Consider the following 5,756-nt stretch of genomic DNA (forward strand, 5'->3'; position numbering starts at 1 on the left):
TAGTCCATTTACATTTACCTTCAAGGTTAGTATTGTTATGTGTTTTGGTTTGCACTAGGATGCTAAAGAAAAATCCCTACACTTTCTGTCTGTCTTTGTGGCGGCCCAGATTGAATTGGGGAATACATCTATAGCCTAGAAATGTAGGCTATGTTAATGTTAATGTAATTTTTGCAATGTAACATTTGAAAAATATTAGTGTAGTTTTTGTTTTTACAGTAACAAATTTGTCAATTACTGACAAAAACAAGCAATGGGCTCTACATTCTGTTCCATTTTTCTAGATATTAGACCTTTGTCAGATGCATAATTTACAAAAATTTTCTCCCATTCTGTAGGTTTTCTGTTTATTCTGTTGATAGTTTATTTGCAATGCAGGAGATATTTAATTTAATTAGGTCTCATTTGTCAATTTTTGTTTTTGTTGCAATTGCTTTTGGTGCCTTCTTCATGAAATCTTTGCCAGTGCCTATGTCCTGAATGTTATTGCCCAGATTGTTTTTCAAGGTTTTTATAGATTTGGTTTTTATAGATTTGGTTTTTAAATTTAAGTGTTTTCTCCATCTTGAATTAATTTTTCTATATGGTATAAAGAAGGGGTCCAGTTTTAATTTTCTGCATGTGGCTAGCCAGTTCTTGAACAGGGAATCCTTTTCCCATTCCTTGTTTTCATCAGGTTTGTCAAAGATCAGATAGTTGTAGGTGTGCAGTTTTATTTCTGAGTTCACTGTTCTGTTGCACTAGTCTATGTGCCTATTCTTATACCAGTACTATGCTATTTTGGTTACTGTATCCCTGTAGTATAAAGTCAGGTAGAGTGATGCCTCCTGCTTTGTTTTTGCTTTTTGCTTGTTTGTTTGTTTTGGTATTTTTGCTTAGAATTGCCTTGGATATTCAGGCTCTTGTTTGGTTCCATATGAATTTTAAAATAGTTTTCTCTAATTCTGTGAAGAATGTTGATGGTAGTTTAAGGGGAATGGTAGATTCTTCACGATATTGATTCTTCCTGTCCATGAACATGGAATGTTTTTCCATTTGCTCATGTCATCTCAGATTTATTTGAGCAGTGGTTTGTGATTCTCCTTGTAGAAATCTTTCACCTGCCTTATTAGCTGTATTTCTTGGTATTTTATTCTTTTTGTGGCAATTGTGAATGGAATATCATTCATGATTTGACTCTTGCCTTCACTGTTTTTGGTGTATAGGAATGCTAGTGATTTTTGACATTGATTTTGGATCCTGTGACTTTGCTGAAGTTGTTTATCAGCTTAAGAAGCCTTTGGGCTGAGATAATGGAGTTTTCTAGATATAGGATCATGTCATCCACAATGAGAGATAGTTTGACTTCCTCTCTTCCTATTTGAATACACTTTATTTCTTTCTCTTGTCTAATTGCCCTGGCCAGAAATTCCAATGCTATGTTGAATAGGAATGATGAGAGAGGGCATCCTTGTTTTATGCCAGTTTTCAAGGGGAATGCATACAGCTTTTGCCAATTCAGTATGATGCTGGCTGTAGATTTGCCATAGATGGCTCTCATTATTTTGAGGTATGTTCCTTCAATACCTAGTTTATTGGGGGGGTTGAGTTTTATCAAAAATCTTTTCTGCATCTATTGCGATAATCATGTGGTTGTTTGTCTTTAGTTCTGTTTATATGATTAATCATACTTATTGAATTGCATATGTTGAGCCAACCTAGAATCCCAGGGCCTACTTGACTGTGGTGGATAAGCTTTTTGATGTGCTGCTGGGTTTGGTTTTCAAGTATTTTGTTGAGGATTTTTGCATCAATGTATATCAAGAATATTGACCTGAAGTTTTCTTTTTTGTTGTATCTCTGCCAGATTTTGATATCAGGATGATGCTGGCCTCATAGAATGAGTTAAGGAGGAGTCCCTGCATTTCAATTTTTTGAAATAGTTTCAGGAGGCCCATTGCTTGTTTTTGTCAGTTTTGTCAAAGATCAGATGGTCATAGGTGTGCTGCCTTTTTTCTGGGCTCTACATTCTGTTCCATTTTTCTATGTGACTGTTTTTATACCAGTACCATGCTGAGGGAGTTTTCTGACTGAAACTATGGGGTTTTCTAGATTTACAATCATGTCATCTACAAAGAGATATATTTAGAGTTTCTCACTTTCCATTTGGATGCCCTTTATTTCTTTCTCTTGCCAGACTGATCTGGCCAGAACTTTCAACGATATGTTGAATAGGAGTGGTAAGAGAGAGCATTCTCTTCTTGTGCCAATATTCAAAAGGAATGCTTCCAGCTTTTGACCATTCAGTATGATGTTGGTTGTGGATTTGTCATAGATGGCTCTTACTATTTTGAAGTATGTTCCTTCCACACTTAGTTTATTGAGTTTTTAACATGAAGGGGTGTTGAATTTTATTAAAAGCTTCTTTTGCCTCTATTGAGATGAGCATGTGGCTTTTGTCTTTAGTTTTGTTTATGTGGTTAATCACATTTATTGATTTGCATATGTTGAACCAACCTCGTATCCCAGAGATGAAGTCTATTTGAGCATGATGAAATAGGTTTTCATGTGCTGCTGGATTTGGTTTGCAAGTGTTTTGGTTTTTTGAGGACTTTTACATAGATACTCATCAAGGATATTATTGGCCTGAAGTTTTCTTTTTTTGTTGTGTCTTTGCCTGGTTTGGGTGTCAGGATGATGCTTCATAGGATGAGTTGGGAGGAGTCCTTCTTCCTTAATTTTTGGAATAGTTTCATTAGGAATGGTACCAGTTCTTTTCACATCTGGTAGAATTCAGCCATGAATTCATCTGGTGCTGGGCTTTTTTGGTTGGTAGGCTATTTATTACTGATCCAATTTTGTTCCTTGTTATTGGTCTGTTCGGGAATACTGTCTATTCCTGGTCTGTCTTGGGAGGATGCATGCGTCTAGGAATTTATTCTTTTCTAGGTTTTCTAGTTTGTGTACGTAGTGGTGTTTTTAGTAGTTTCTGATATCTATTTTTATTTCTGTGAGGTTAGTGACAACATCCCCATCATTTCTAATTGTGTTTATTTGGATCTTCTCTCTTTCCTTCTTTATCAATCTAGCTAGTAGCCATTCTATCTTATAACTTTTTCAAAAAACCAACTCCAGCATTCATTGATTTCTTGAATGTTTTTTCATGTCTCTATTTCCTTCAATTCAGCTCTGATTTTGGTTATTTCTTGTTTTCTGCTGGATTTGGGGTTGATTTGTTTTTGCTTCTTCAGTTCTTTCAGTTGTGATGTTAGATTATTAATTTAAGGTTTTTCTGCCTTTTTGATGTGGACACCTAGTGCTATGAAATTCCATTTTAACACTGCCTTAGCTGTGTCCCAGAGATACTGGTATGTTGAATCTTTGTTCTCATTTGTTTTGAAGAACTTCTTGATTTCTGCTTTAATTTAATTATTTACTCAAAAGTGATTCAGGATCATGTTGTTTAATTTCCATGTAATTGCATGTTTTTGAGCAGTTTGCTTAGTCTTAACTTCTATTTTTATTGCACTGTCCATCCGAGAGTGTGTTTGGGATGGTTTTGGTTTTGCAGAGGATTGTTTTATGTCCAATTATGTGGTCAGTTTTAGAGTATGATCCATTTGGTGATGAAAAGAATGTATATTCTGTTGTTTGGGGCAGAAAGTTCTGTAGAGATCTATCAGGTGCATTTGGTCCAATGTTGAGTTCAGGTCCTGAATATCTTTATTAATTTTCTTCCTCAATCATCTATCTAATACTCTCAGTGGGGTTGTGAAGTCTCCCACTATTATTATTGGGAATCTACACCTCTTTGTAGGTCTCTAAGAACTTGCCTTATGAATCTAGTTGCTCGTGTGTTGGGTGCATATGTATTTAGAGTATTTAGGTCTGCTTGTTGAATTGAATTATTTACTATTATGTAATGCACTTCTTTGTCTTTTTTTTTTTTTAGCTATTTACATTTTTAATGTAATTTTAAAATCCTGGATCCCAAAAGTCTTAGCTTGAAATTGCTTTTCTTTATAACAAACAATTTTATTCCCACCTTAAATTCTATATTTTATTCATCTAAATTGATGCCACAATCCATTCCAGTTTTGACAATTGAAATGTCATTTTTTTGGTGTTTCAGTGAAGTTAATGATCCCTTCCAGATTACATGTCCATTACAGGTTAATTTAATTTTTTTTTCTAACTATCCCTTTTGGACTCTGCAGCAATCCACAGGAAGTTTTTTCTTCCCTTCTGTTATAAAGAAGGTAGCTAATATAGACCCTTCACCTACTGGATGCTCTTCCACAGCACAGAGTAATCTGCTGCTCACTTCCTCTTGCAGATCTCCAACAAGACAGTAAATTATTTTGTGAAGTTTAATTTTTACTCCTTTTTTGCAGTTAACTGTTGAATAATATTGCCTGTATTCACATTAAAGTCATATATAACACCATCAAATCTTTCAGCAAGGTTAACATCATTTGCCCTTATATCACCCACTCCAAAATGTACTAATTCTAGTTCACACTCGTGTGATGCATCATAGGTATCTATAATGTTCAAAATGGCCTCAGCAGATCATCAACATCACTTTTAATAATCATAGGAAGTACATTTGAATGTCTTTCCATTTTCTCTTTTGGCTTTAAGGATGTTTGTTCTTTTCTTTCTAAATACTTTAGAAATGACCTCTCCTTCCACTGCACATTGCCATACTTCTCGTGGGCTTTTTGATGTGCTTCTTGGTGTTCCTTTGACTTTTCTTCTATTATTTTCAGATCCTCTTGACTTTTCTTCTGTTCTTGTTCATACTTCCTCCAGTCAATACTTCACGTGCCCTTGATTCAGATTCTACTTCAAGAATTTCATCTCCAGCAGAAGGAAGGTCTCTCCAGCCTATAATTCCCACTGCCATGCTGAGATGTAGCTCATCAATTGTTTTTCCATTTTAATCAAACATTAAGCGTACTTTTGTCCAACTTTTCCCAGCAACCAGAACAGAGTCTTCTCTTAAAGTTCCTCTTTGAATTATAGCTGTAGTAAAAGGACCTCTTCCTTTGTGACTCTATTACTCTTCCTTCCACTGGACCAGTGAGTTCTGCTTTCAATTCTGACATTTCTGCAGTTGTTCTTCTGCCACAGCCATCAGATTATCACCTGTAAGTGCAGAGACAGGCAGTGTTTGAACATAACCTCCATAATCTTCACACAGCACATCATAAGCCAGCAGCTCTTTTTTCACTTTTTTGGAGTCAGCCTCAGCTTTGTCACATTTATTTAATGCAAGAACAATAGGAACTTGAGCATCTTTGGCATGCTGAATAGATTCTATACCCCATTATCTTCAGCTACAACCAGTATGACAATGTACGTGACATGAGCCCCTTTACTCTCATTGCTGAGAAAGTAGCAAGTCCTGGAGTATCAAGAAAAGTTATCTTTTCCCCAGAAGGCGGACACACGAGAAAGGCACCAATGTGCTGAGTGGTGCCTCCAGCTTCCATTACTGCCATTTCAATTTTCCCTTTTTTTTTTCTTTTCCTTTCTTTCTTTCTTTCTTTCTTTCTTTCTTTCTTTCTTTCTTTCTTTTTTAACTCATGGTTTGGCTCTCTGTTTGTCTGTTATTGGTGTATAAGAATGCTTGTGATTTTTTTTTTCTTTTTTTTTTTTTGAGACGGAGTCTCACTCTGTGGCTCAGGCTGGAGTGCAGTGGCTGGATCTCAGCTCACTGCAAGCTCCGCCTCCCAGGTTTACGCCATTCTCCTGCCTCAGTCTCCCAAGTA

General features: G+C 35.9%; 1 non-coding gene and 1 pseudogene across 1 annotated transcript; one reads left to right on the forward strand and one right to left on the reverse strand.

Moving 5' to 3' along the window:
* LOC117066256 lies at positions 1 to 130 on the forward strand. The gene has a single exon (XR_004430238.1). It is a non-coding gene; the product is annotated as a small nucleolar RNA SNORA31 (small nucleolar RNA).
* A 3,824-nt stretch (positions 131 to 3,954) lies between these two features.
* Positions 3,955 to 5,486, reverse strand: LOC117064477 (annotated as a pseudogene).
* Between the last annotated feature and the right edge of the window lie 270 nt (positions 5,487 to 5,756).

This window comes from Trachypithecus francoisi, unplaced genomic scaffold (assembly GCF_009764315.1).
Source record: "Trachypithecus francoisi isolate TF-2019V2 unplaced genomic scaffold, Tfra_2.0 Lachesis_group2, whole genome shotgun sequence".
NCBI classification, from domain to species: Eukaryota; Metazoa; Chordata; class Mammalia; order Primates; family Cercopithecidae; genus Trachypithecus; species Trachypithecus francoisi.